Genomic DNA, 14,315 nt, shown 5'->3' with positions numbered 1-14,315 from the left:
ATCAAAACCAAACCCTACGGGGCAGCGTATCTCTTTCTTCCTCAGAGCAGCTCAGCTGATGGTTTCCAACTGCGGATCTTGTAACCGCCAATGCAATCGCGCTATGCCACCGAGGCTCCCTGCCTTCATAGACCTCATAATTGTGGGGCGGATCTGTGATTCTGTGTGGCCACTGCCAGGAACTACCAAATCCAGCAGAGAAGTATAGAGTGCTTTGGGAGGAATGGCTGGTATAAGAAATGGTTAAAAAAAAAAAAAGTTGGAATGTGGAGGCATATCTTATCTCAACTAATAGGAATTAGCCTTGGGCTGAGGTTAAGTTTGATTCTCTCCCCTGCCCCGCTTTTAAAGTCAGAGAAAGCCAGATAATGCCACCCTAATCCCCTACCCCAACCTCATTTTTCCCCTTTTTTCAGGGGAGAGCGCAAACGCAGTCCCCCACTACCACCATTTATGCAGTCGAGTTTCCCACATTTGGGGAAATCGCAGAGGTCAGCACATCTGGAGTGCGATGGAGAAACCTCACCTAGGAAACCCACCTTCGTGATCATGGTACCTTGCCTGCCAGGTAAGTATCAACCTCATTTTTTATAATGAAAAAATAATTGTTAGATTGTTTTAGAAATTTTTCCTGTTGCTTCTACTTTTGTTCAGTAAGAATGAGCATCTGTAACTAGAGCTATATTTAGTTACAGCTGCTTCAATAGACACTGGTTTTATTTTATTATTATTTTTAGAAATAATTTTATTTGAGGCTATTACAGCTCTTATCACAATCTATACATCCATCCATTGTGTCAAGCACTTTTGTGCATATGGTGCCATCATCAATTTCAAAATATTTTCTGTCTACTTTAGCCCTTGGTATCAGCCCCTCATTTTCCCCCTCCTTCCCCCACCCTTCCTCCTTCATGAACCCTTGATGAATTATACATTATTATTATTTTCATATCTTGCATCATCTGCTGTCTACCTTCCTCCACTTTTCTGTTGTCTATTATCCGCCCCCTGCCCCCCCCCCACACACACACACCTGGAGAGGGGAGAGGGTTATATGTAGCTCATTGTGACCAGATCCTCCCTTCTCCCTCACCTCCCCCCTTCCCTCCTGGTATCGCTAGTCTCATTATTGGTCCTGAGGGGGTTGTCTGTCCTGGATTCCCTGTGTTAAGAGCTCTTCTCTGTACCAGTGTAGATGCTGTGGTCTAGCTGGATTTGTAAGGTGGAATTGGGGTCATGATAGTGGGAAGGGAGGAAGCAGGTATTAAAGAACTAGAGGAATGTTGTATGTTTCCTTGGTGCTGTACTGCATCTTGACTGGCTCATCTCTTCCTTGTGACTCTTGGACACTGGTTTTAGAGTTCTGTCTTCTGCCATGTTGGAGAATAAACTAAATACTGAATACATTCTAAAGTGGTAATAAAGAATAGAGCTCTATTGCTTTTACTCTAGTACTCTGCACATGACAGGTGTTCAGTATGCATTTATAAATGCAGTTAAAAACAGTTTTAAGTTTTAAAATGTATTACTGGCTGTGAATGTGGAGAGATTTTTCATTGATTAATTAGATTAGTACTGGGAGATTACTTAGATGTTTAACTGGGTACATAAAACTAGACATAAAACCTATACTTGTTGGATCAGTTCCGACTAATAGTGTTTCTGTAGGCCAGAAGGAAATGTGCCTCAGGGTTCCCACAGCTGTAGATTGTTAACGGAAGCTGACGATCCTCTCACTCCCCTTCATAGTGACTGGGGGCCTCAAATTGCTGACTTTAGATTAGCAGCACAGTGCTGAACCATGCATCTTGACAGCTCCTATTTGGAATATATTACCCTCTGGATTTAATATTGACTTAGATTTTATATTTAGGATCTGAATATCTTCAGTCCAGTTTATTCTGACTGGGAACTGATTTACTGAGTTTTCAGAATCCAAATGCAGTGTTGATGGTGGTTGTAATGGTGTTATTAAGTTACATGGAGATACTTAGCACCTACCTAGTCTTCATTTCCTCTGCTGACTCCTTTCAAGAAGGAAATGGATGTGCAATACAATTGGTTTTTTTTTAGAAGGCAGCAGAATAAAGCTTGGTAGGTAATATATTGACCTCAAGAAGTTTTCCAGAATAAATTATATGATGGAAATAATAAAGCCATACATATTCTGGAAATACACCTGAATTTTCTTATGTCCTTAGATTTTCAAGTACAAATTTCACATTATATGTGTTTTTGAGGAAAATACTTCTTGTCAAAGATTGCAAACAAAAGATATTTTGTCTCAATGTTGCTTACTATGAACTTCCAAAGACTTAAATCCAATAGTTTGCATGGGATATGTTAAAGATGTATATTATAATCTCAATCTCAAAAGCATTATCAGAAATAATACATATACCTAAAAATTAAATTGATAAAAAATTAAATTAAATTAAATTGATAAAGGAAAATAGAATACTAAAAGCACTAACTACTCAAGTTAGACCAAGACAAAAAACGAAGAACAAAAAAGTAGGAACTAAGGGACAAAGAAAATCAAAGAGAAAAGTGTAGTCTAAAACTCAACCATATTAATTTTTAAGGGTAAATGAACTAAAGCTTCAATTAAATGATAGTGATAGTCAAGCATCTTAAAAACCCCCACCAAAAACCAGACTCAGCTATATCCTATTAAATTCTAAACTCAAAAATCTAACGTCATTTTTCGAGTCAATTCCAATTCATAGGGACCCTATAGGACAAGAACAGGACGGCCCCTGTGGATTTCTGAAATGTTTTACAGGAGTAGAAAGCCTAATTTTTCTCATTTAGGGCTTCTGGTGGATTTGAACTGCTGACTTCTCTGTTAGCACTCACAGGAATAACCCATTGCACCCCCAGGGCTCAGAGAAGAGGATAGAAGAAGATGTACTGTGTAGCAGTATGTTTCTAAGTTTCCTAGCAAGGACTGCATAACAAAATACCTCAAAGTGGATGGATTTGAAGAACAGAATTTATTGTCTCAGAGTTGTGAATGGGACAATGTGGATTTCAGATGACAACTGGGTCATGAGCTCTGTCAACTCTAGTGAACACCTTTCCTTGGATCTTGCAACTTGTGGTGGATCCAGGCATTCCTTGGCTTGTAGATGGCATCTTCTTCCTGTGTAACTCGGTCACTATGTCTGTTCTTTTTATAAACTACTACTCAGAAGGGATTAAGACCTATCCTCCCCATGAATTATACCATATAACTATACATACTCAAGTATTAACCGATCTGAATATCAGCTGAGGCAAATAATTTTACCACAACAACTGTATAAAAAAATTTGCCAGCTCCCCCCAAAATCTGCTGGCCCCAAACCCGACTATGTGGACACCCCTCTGCCTCCCCACCCTCAGAAGAATGCACTTCTGAGGACTGCACTGGGGCTACTGCTTGGGGAGAGGGTCACATCGGATTAGAGCCCATGGGAGAAATGCAAAGGGATGGAGAGGGAGGAGAGGACATCCTGGCCCACCAAGTCCCAAGGATGAAGTTCCTGCTCAGAGCAGACAATGCACAGGGAGGACCATAGGGCTGGCCCCGCCATGGGACATGGTGTCCCTCAATGAACCATGACAGCGCTGATCACAGCACTGTAGACACACTGCGGGTATACGCTCTGGCCCCATGATGCTAGGGCGAGGGATTGAGGGCATGCAGCTGGGGAAGCAGAGTGATGAAACCCCCGGGGGAATACCAAAAATAGACTTAGGAGACAGGGGGTGGCACCCCATCAGATTTGACTGGAAAACACTCGTAAAGGCCAACAAACAGACCTTGAATGATTTATACACTTTTCCATTTTTGTCAGTGGCTTTCTTTTGGTTATTTTGTTCTTGCTTTCTGCTTTTGTTGTTATTGTTTTGTTGTTTTTGTCTTCCTTTGTTGTCTTATTTGACTGTCTTGTTTTGGTTCTCATTAATGTATCTGTGTGTCTAGCTAGATAAAATAGGCAGGATAAATAATTCAGAGATGAAAAGAATGGGATCAATAGTTCCATGGAGATACGGGAGAAGAGGAGGTGGGAGAAAGGAAAGGGGGTAGGGGGACCCAACCCAGGGGCTAGAGTACATTAAGTGAACTAAAATCAATGGGAAGAAGGTCATAGGGTGCCTAGTGGCACTCAATCAAGGGGAATGTAGCAGCAAGAAATTAGTAAACCCAAATGAAGGCTGAACATGATGGTGGGACAAGGGGAAGTAAAAAGGAAATACAGGAAAGAACCAGGAGGCAAAAGACATTTATAGAGACCTAAATACAGGCATGTATACACACACGCACACACATATATAGTGAGAGGGGAATAGAACTATGCACTCATATCTATATGTTAGTAATTAAGGTTGCGGATGGATATTGGGCTTCAACTCAAGTACTCCCTTAACACAAGAACACTTTGTTCTAGCAATCCGGCATTCTGTGATGTTAACCTTCCCAACACAACCAATTAAGACAAAATGGGTACATAAGCAAATATGGTGAAGAAAGCTGATGGTGCCTGGCTATCAGAAGATATAGCATCTGGAGTCTTAAAGCCTTGAAGGTAAACAAGCAGCCATCTAGCTGAGAAGCAACAAAGTCCACATGGAAGAAGCACACCAGTCTGTGTGATCATGGGTGTTGATGGGATTAGATATCAGGCATCTAAAACCCAGGATAAAACCATACCCAAGCTGAATGGGTGAGGGAGGGCATGGAGTGGAGACCCAATGCCCATCTGTAGATATTTGGGAATCCCCTCACAGAGGGGTCACAGGGAAGAGATGCGCCAATCAGGGTGCAGTATAGTACTGATGAAACACACAACTTTCCTCTCGTTCTTTGTTGCTTCCTTCACCCCACTATCATGAACTTGATTCTACCTAACAAATCAGATTATACCAGAATATGTACACTGCTACAGCTAAGAACCTACAACACAGGGAATCCAGGATGGATAAATACCTCATGGCCAAAAAGGAGAGTAGAGATACTAGGAGGATTAGAGGGGGTGGGGGAGAAAGGGGAAATCAATCTCAAGAATCAACTAGAACCCCTTCACAGGGGGACGAATGGAAAAGTGAGTGAGGGAAAATGGAGGATGATGTAAGATCTGGGAAAAAATCAATAACTTATCAATGGTTTGTGAGGGAGATTGGGTGGAGGGCAGGAGGGGGGAGAAATGGGGAGCTGATATCCGGGGCTCAAGTGAGAAGAATGCTTTGAAAATGATGATGGTGGCATATGTGCAAATGTGCTTGATGCACTGGAGGAATGTATGAATTGTGATATGAGATGTAAGAGACCCCAATAAAAGTATTTAAAAAAAATAATGTGCTGAAAAACTTGGCTTGTACATGAGTATATAAGGTAACTTAATTGATCATACCTTCAAAAATGATCGTTTTAAAAAACATTTTATTAGGGGCTCATACAACTCTTATCACAATCCATACATATACATACATTGATTTTATAAAGCACATCTGTACATTCTTTGCCCTAATCATTTTCTTTTCTTTTTTTACATTTTATTAGGGGCTCATACAACTCTTATCACAATCCACACATATACATATATCAATTGTATAAAGCACATCCGTACATTCTTTGCCCTAATCACTCTCAAAGCATTTGCTCAAACAAGGCCACATTCACTATTACAGCGGTTAGGATTTCAATGTATCTTGTGGGGGACACAATTCAATCCTTAACAGTAAGTAAAAAGAAAAGTAGAATGGTCACAATATCAGAAAAGTAGATTTAAGACCTGGAACATGTACAGGGGCAATTAGGGCTATTTCATAATAATGGAAAAGTTAATTCATGAGGGATATGTAGCATTCTTAAATGTGATCCACTTAGCTTCAAAATACATGATGAGAAAACCATAAGAAATAAAGGGGAAAAGTAAAGCTACCAAAATAGTTGTGTATTTTATCATCTACCACTGTATGTGTGATGAAACTTACCATCACTGAACTGATTCTGACTCAGAGCAACTCTGATACAGAGTGGTATTGCCCTTGTAGGTTTCCAAGACTGTAACTCTTTATGGGAGTAGAAAGCCCATTCCTCTTCCTTGGAGGGAGCAACTCTTGGATTCAAACTGCTGACATGGTGGTTAGCAGCCAAACACATAAACTGCTATGCCAACAAGGGCCAGAAAGGAACTAATAGGCATACCAGGGAAGCTGATAGAAGGTTTAACCACCATTATCATTGAAGCTGACCAAATTTTTATAAAATGCACAGTAACTATAAACTGCATGTTCTTTTCAGGTACATTTGGAAAGCAAACCAAAAGACCACATGAAAGACAAAAATGATGACTTGCTTTATTTATGAGTTTAAAAAAAATTCGCTGGGGCCTCAAAAAAAAACCGAGTTTAAAAAAAATTAAAACTTATTTTCCTGAGATAAATAAGGGGAAAGGATTATGCTTAATTAACTGATCATTCTGGCTAGGGAGAATACCAGGATAAATTGGAATTTATCATATGGATTCTTTTAGATATACATGATAAGGGATGAGAATAGAGAAATATAATAAAGAGGAAATTAAGCAGTTTTCAAAATGAATTTAGATTAAGTAAGCATGCCTAGAACTTAATTGTTTGGAACAGAAAATTAATGCCCAGGCTGTCTAACATATAAAAAGCTTCTCAGAATAAGAAATGGCCACAGGGTATAAAAAGTATGGAAAACAGAATGTTTGTTAAAAATTCATAAGTATTAGAGACAGAGTGGACTTTCTCAGCTAGTCAAAAAGAATTGTGAGAGTCTTACGGGAATTGTCCCTGAGCATCCAAACATGTGGCACAAGGAAGTTATCCAAGAAACTGGCCTGGTTCTGCATATTCCATTAGATAATGGATGCAGTCATATAATTATGTTTAAACTGTATATGAAGATTGATGCAGTGTGTTTTATGTAAATAGAACTCTCCAAATTTGAAAGAATAGAGAAATGAGTCACATTATAACCACTTGAAAGTGAAACTGCACAACTGAAAATTTCATCAAACCAAACTCACGCCCATCGAGCAATACTGAGTCAAAGCGATCCCCCTGCAAGTTTCCAATACCGTAACTGTTAATGAGAGCAGAAAGCCCCAATGGAGTGGCTGGTGGTTTCAAACTGATGATCATGGGGATCGCAGCTCAACTCAGAACCACTGTGCAACCAGGGCTCCTACAGAATGTTCACAGTGAACATACAGTTTCAGAACTGCAAAAGAACTATGATTCAAAAAATGATTACAGACCATCTTCTATTTAGGAAGACAGGAAGCGGTTATATAGCATACATCTAATGGGTTACATTGGGACAAGGGAGAGAGTAAATGGAATAGAAAAAGAAAATTCCACGATAAAAGAAAATGTTGGTCTTCTATGTCTAGGAGAAAAATATGGAAGATTTTCTGTGGGTTATGATAAAGATTTAATTTTTTTCTTATTACAACTCCATGCATCTTATCTGTGTTTACTTGACTTTATCTTTTATAAAAAAGTAAAACAAGATCAATTAATAAGAATCTAAATAACAATATAACACACATATTAAAATATTATAAATTAAAGACAAATTTTCTGTTGAGGTATATTTTCTTCTACTACTTTCACCAGTTGAGTCTAGGTTTATCCAGTTTCCAACAATCATGTTCTTTTATCTCCCTGAAGTCATGGGCTTAAACAACATGATTCCTGGAGATACATTTCATAATTCTAAATGCCATTCAATGAGCTTACTTTAAATGACTACTTCTGATCTGCTATTGTCCATCTCTGGGAAAGTTTGCCTGTTAAATATTTATTTAGTTTGCTTTTGTGTTATTATTTTTATAGAAGTGAGAGGCTTTATGATTGTTCTATTCATTTCTCTTGAAATCTTTGTAACCTAACTATAAGCTCTTTTGTTCTATTACTTTTCATTTCTCTTGGAAACACTTACCTTTAATCTCAAGGAGAGTGTTAGGCAGATTCAATTAAAACTCTGTGAGACGACTCTAAGACAGCTGCCAGGTGGGTGGTAATGCAGAAGCCACTACAGCAGCTTATTTTAGTATTGCCAAATAAACCTGAAAATTATATAATGAGTGGATTTGCTACTGTACAGAAGGTGCAGTGTTGTTGTCCTCTGAAATGATGCACTTTAGGGGAAAAAATAATCCTTTCTTTTTTTAAAATAGGATTTCAGAATACCCTGAAGTGCTGTGAAACAAGTCAGATGATTTGGATTCCAGGCTTTGTGTGTCATGAATTGTATAGTTTGCTTTCTCCAGTTTTTCATTGTCAAAAAACATGAGGCTATTTTCAGTATTAAACAAGGATACCTCAGGGGAAAAAAATCAGGAATATGTTGAAGGCAACATAACTTGATGCCTTTCATTTTGGAAGCAAAAGATTTCTAGACATGTTTATAATTGCTGGGTGTCATTTTAAAATGCATCCTGGGTATTCGTGGGTTACAAGTAAACTGCATGTGAAAAGAAGTGCCTGCACCATCCCGTGTGTGTGTGTATCATATCATATATACGATGTATATATCCAAACTCATTGCTGTTGATGCCAACTCATGGTGACTCCCTATGTTACAAAGTAGAACTAAGATCCCATGTTTAGCTGTCACCTTCATGGAAGCAGATTGCCAGCTCTTTGCAGCCACTGGGTCGGTTTAAAGCACACACTTTTCAGTTAAAAGGTAAGAGCAAACTATTTGCAACCTACAGGGACTTCCACCTTTTCTTTTAAAGAGTTCTTTTAAGGTTGGTAGCTGGGAATTGTTCTGGATTGTTGTTTTCTTTCTTTTTTTTAACATTTTATTAGGGACTCATACAACACTCATCACAATCCATACATATACATACATCAATTGTATAAAGCACATCTGTACATTCTTTGCCCTAATCATTTTCAGAGCATTTGCTCTCCACTTAAGCCCTTTGCATCAAGTCCTCTTTTTTCCCCTCCCTCTCCTCTCCTCCCTCCCTCATGAGCCCTTGATAATTTATAGATTATTATTTTGTCATATGTTGCCCTATCCGGCATCTACCTTCAGCCCCATTTCTGTTGTCCGTCCCCCAGGGAGGAGGTCACATGTAGATCCTTATAATAGGTTCCCCCTTTCCAATCCACTCACCCTCTACTCTCCCAGTATCACCCCTCATACCCCTGGTCCTGAAGGTATCATCCACCCTGGATTCCCTGTGCAGCCAGCTCCTATCTGCACCAGTGTACATCCTCTGCTCTATCCAGACTTGCAAGGTAGAATTCGGATCATGGTAGTGCAGGGGGGGGGGGGACGGGGGGGGGAGGAAACATTTAGGATCTGGGGGAAAGCTGTATTCTTCATCGGTGCTACGTCGCACCCTGACTGACTAATCTCCTTCATTTACCAACACCATCTTTCATTCGCACAATCACTGGTCCTACTAACGGTTCGTCTTATGTATCCCCAGAACCCACTTCACATGTGCCATCTTTTCTCCTATTGCCATGTTTAAACCAATGTCATATCTCATATTCAATCTCACTTTACTATATTCCATTCTCCTGTGAGAGGGTACTGTGCACAATGATCCTAATAATAAAATATTGGATTAGGCAATTTCCTCCTCAAAATCTTTCAGTGGACCCTGCCCTTACCACATCAAGAAACTCACTGCCATAGATTTGACTTGGAGTCAGTGACCATGAGCAGAGTAGAACTGCCCCTATGGGTTTCTGAAATTCGAAATCATTGTGGGAGGAGACAGTTTGTCTTCATCACATGGAGTGACTGGTAGCAATGTTCCCTGACTTTGCTTACTACCACATCAGGGCTAATGTTTACACTGTTTGCTATTTTTGGTTCTTCTTCCTATTTACATCTTTCCATGTTATTCATTAAGCTTAGTTCACTCATGAAATTAACCTAAAAGGGAACATAAATTATAAAAATAGGAGAGTGTTTTCATTTTTACCCTATTTATATAACCCTCTTCAGAGCATCTGTTTATATGTATGATATTCCAGAATTCAGAACATCTTCATATTTTTTCCAATAATCTTAGAGCTCTAGAGATCCTAAAAGACACTATCGCGCAAAAAAGAGACAAAACCACATTTTGAAAATAACAGAGAAGATGAGGGGATAAGGCCACCGACAAGCACAGGAAGATCTGCTCAGCAACTACCAGGGAGGTTCCGCTAAGAAGGCGATCTTGAACCTCTTGGTAAAAAGACATCCAATGTAAATGCTCAACAGACCCACATTACTTAAGACTCGAGAGAAGCAACACTTGCTGGCAGATTCCCTTTACCATTGGCCAGTGGCCCTAGCTGCTCTGTGAATCCAGCAAAGAAATCCCTGGCACAGCCGATTTTCTCGACTCCCGTGGCAACCCAACCAGCAACAACTCTTACTTCGCTCCTCTTTGGGGGCCCTGTGTGAGTAGCACATCAAGGGGGTGGTTGGTGCAAAATCTCAGGACCCGAGCTACACTTTTCATTATCTTTCCTTCCCACTCGTTCTTGCTTTGTTGTCTGGCGGCACCCTCCCATGTGTTCCACCTTCCCCACGTGGCTAATGCACGCACCATAACGCGGTCAGGACCCAGAAGGCCCACCTACAAGGCGCTTTTCTTTTCTTCAGATTTGGACTTTTACTTTATTATAATATTTTTCATTATTTTTTCTAGCTCTTTCCCATTTCCAGTGTCCACTTCTTTTGTGAACCCACTTTCCTAACAATACACATCTCCCCCAGGCAAAAACAGGCAAGCTTGTACATTTTGGCGCACCCACAAAAATGGCTGTTTTCTTCTTTCCGCTAAGTCCACAGATATGCCCATCGTGTGGCCGTATCTAAAGACCTACAGAACCACACCCCAGTCATGACCACGTCTTTGTCTCTGTTGCCCCTTCTTTTCTGTGTATATCCACTCATTATCTCTTTGTGCTCTCAGGTTTTCCTCATCAAATATATTTCCATAAACCTATTCATTTTGATTAACCTCCTTAAAATATATATATTTATGAATCTGTTGGTCTAGCCAGCGAGCTGCTTATTATTACTATCATTACTTTTTATTCCCTCTCTCCTTTCTTCATGTTCTTTCCACTGCTCATCCCTCACCTCTTTTCTCCATTTCACCATGTTTTCCAGATCCTCTCCCACATCACTAGACAACGTCAACGACCCCAACACAACCCAACAGCTCACATAACTTTACCATGTTGCTGAGGAAACAGCAGTAAGCCCCCCAAATCAAGAAAAACAAACATAAGCCACAGGAAACCACCCCAAATCAATGAAGTATTCTGAAAAAGAGGTCCTGGCACTACCAAAAGCAGTTTTCAGTAGAATGATGGTTAGGTCCTGTGTAAGACCAGGTGAAACAGAGAAACAAATCCAGTGAGACTCATTTGTATGTATAAGAAAGAGCTTTATATAAATAAGTAGTTATACATCAAGAAGGCATCCAGCCCAGTCTCACTCAAGTCCAAATACAATGTAATCCCAATTCAAATACTAACATCAGTCTTAAAAGAAATGGAAGAAAAAAAAACACTTCTCAACTTTAAGTGGAATGGGAAAAGGTTCAGCACAAGTTAAGACCAAAATAGGAGTTCGTGCCCTACCCGACCTCAAAACTTGCTACACGGTCATAGTAGTCAAAACAGCCTGAGACTGGTTCAATGATAGATACATAGACTAGTGGAATAGAATATAAAACTGAGAAATAAAAGCATACACATACAGGCAATTGATTTTCAACAAAAGACCCAAACAAAAACAAAAACCTACTAAATAGGAAAGGGACACGCTCTTCAACAAATGGTCTTGGAAAAATTGAATCTCCATCTGCAGAAGAAAGAAATAGGACTGATACTTTGCCTCATGCACCATAAATGAACTCAAGATGGATTAGAAACCTAAATGTAAACCCTAGAGCTATAACGATGATCAGTGAGACAAATGGGATCAATGTAAGGACTGTACTTAAAGGCATACACAACCTACCAAATACAATACAGAAAACACACACAACAGAAGACAAGATTGAAGACTGAGATTTATTAAATATAAAACACTTATGCATCTCAAAGGGCTTCATTGAAAGTGTAAAATGAGAACCCACGGATTGAGAAATAATCCTTAGCAATGACACAGTGAAAAGGGACTAATCAAGTAATCCAGTGAAAAGAAGGGCAAAGGACATGAACAAATAATTCACAAGAGAGAGTATTTTAATGGCTAACAAACACATTAGGAAATGCTAACATGTGGGAAGCCGCAGCTCTCGCCGCCATTACAAGATGGCGCCGGGCAGTCAGGGTGGTGGCCCAGTTAAGTGGTAAACAACCACTTAGCGCATGCGCGCTGCTGAGATGACGTAGTCATAACTCCACCCTGGAGTATGCAAACGAGGGTTCTGGTGAACGCACCAATCAATGCACAGCACGTCCCCACAGAGCGTATATAAGCAGCAGCAGTTTGAGGCTTCGGGGTCTTTTTCCGCATCAGTAAATCAAACCCGCATTAAACGCTGTGGAAGAATCCTGTTGTGGCGCGTCCTTCTTGCTGGAGAGACGTGGCGGGCTACAATTGGTGCCGAACCCCGGGAACTCACGACCACCTTAGGCACTAGCGGAGACCCCCTGTCACCAGGGAGGATTCAGAACCACATGGCGTGGGTTGTAGAGGTAAGTTCTGAGAGACATGAGCCTGAATGACTGCTAAAGCCGCGAACTGGTGTATGTGCTCTAATACTTCCGCTTTTGGTTTCAACGGCGGAAAGCCTGCTGTTTTTTATTTTGCACATAAATCGGGTGTAGATAAACCCGTGTGAACCTATTCTTGTATACATAAGCAGGTAACATGGGGAACGCAGCAATAAAGACCATGGTTACAGTGCTCAATGCTTTATTAAGGAAGAGAGGATTAAAAATTTCAGAGCCGACGCTGTGTAAGTTTGTAAAAAATGTGCATGAGAGAGCACCGTGGTTTGTATCTACAGGTTCTCTAACTCTAGCGAGCTGGAACAAACTGGGATGGGATGTAGACCGAGCTGCAAAAGAAGGGCAATTGAAACCGGGAACTAGACCCATCTGGAAGTTAATAAAAGCATGTATTGAGGATAAAGAGTGTAGACAGCCATTACAACAGGGACAGCAGGCTTTGGAGGACGTTCAGGAAAGCATGTCAGAAACAGAATGGGACGAGTCTAAAGAGAATCGGAAAAGGCAGCACAGAGCTGCCAAAAAGGAAGAAACTGCGCAGGTAAAATTAGAGGAGGAAGCTGATCAGCAAAAGAAGAACTGTACCCGCCATTCGGAGCCTTTATATCCGTGGCGAGAAAAGAACTGTGCCCGCCATTCGGAGCCTTTAAATCCGTGGCGAGAACTAGAACTCTTGGAAATATCAGAGGAGGAGGAGGAGCAGTTAGAGGAGATAGCTGCTCGCTATGAGGAAGGTCGGTATGACGCACTAAAAGCGACCGCAGGAGGGCAGTATAGTGCTCTACGGAAGATAACTGTGAGTCCGTCAGCACCACCTCCTTATAAGGAAGACAAGCAGAAAGGGTGTGGCTACTCCTTCTGCCCACCCAATATCCGTAGAGCAATTCAACAAATGTATCCAGTACTTGAGGATCAGAATAATGCTCGTTATCATACACCCCTAGAACACAAGCAAGTAAAAGACTTAGCTGAGGCTGTAAGAGCTTATGGTGTAAGTGCAAATTATACTCAATCTTTAATTGAAAGGCTTACAGGTCATGCTATGACTCCTGCCGATTGGACATTTGTAACAAAAGCAGTATTAACTACGGGACAATACTTGGAATGGAAATCTTTATGGCAGGATTTATTAACAGCCCAGGCTAGGGAAAATGCTGCAGCAGGACAGACAGCATGGGATTTTGAAATGCTTACAGGCCAAGGAAGATGGGTAAATAATCAGACAGCATATCCATTGCAAGTATATCAGCAAATAAATTCTGCTGCAAGCAAGGCATGGAGAACTTTACCTAATAAAGGAGAGGTTAGGGGCAACTTAACAAAAATTGTACAGGGATTTACTGAACCTTTTTCAGATTTTGTAGCACATATGTTGGAGGCGGCAGGAAAAATCTTCGGAGATCAGGACACAGCCATGCCTCTCATTGAGCAATTAGTTTTTGAGCAATGTACTAAAGAATGTAGAACAATGATCATGCCCTAGCACCTGTCAGAGAGAAATTTGGTCAGTTAAAAATCTACCATTACATGGATGACATATTAATAACTGGAGAAGAGGAGCTAGATGTACAGCAGGGATA

The 14,315-nt window shown here is 40.4% G+C and overlaps 1 non-coding gene across 1 annotated transcript; it reads right to left on the bottom strand.

Annotated features, from left to right (window-relative positions):
* Positions 1-413: 413 nt before the first annotated feature.
* On the bottom strand, positions 414-576 carry LOC142441760 (U1 spliceosomal RNA). Its single transcript, XR_012783107.1, has one exon. It is a non-coding gene; the product is annotated as a U1 spliceosomal RNA (small nuclear RNA).
* Between the last annotated feature and the right edge of the window lie 13,739 nt (positions 577-14,315).

The sequence above is a fragment of the Tenrec ecaudatus genome, chromosome 2 (genome assembly GCF_050624435.1).
Source record: "Tenrec ecaudatus isolate mTenEca1 chromosome 2, mTenEca1.hap1, whole genome shotgun sequence".
Classification (NCBI taxonomy): Eukaryota; Metazoa; Chordata; class Mammalia; order Afrosoricida; family Tenrecidae; genus Tenrec; species Tenrec ecaudatus.
Note: the sequence above shows the minus strand (reverse complement) of the source record. Positions and strands in the feature narration are given on the sequence as shown.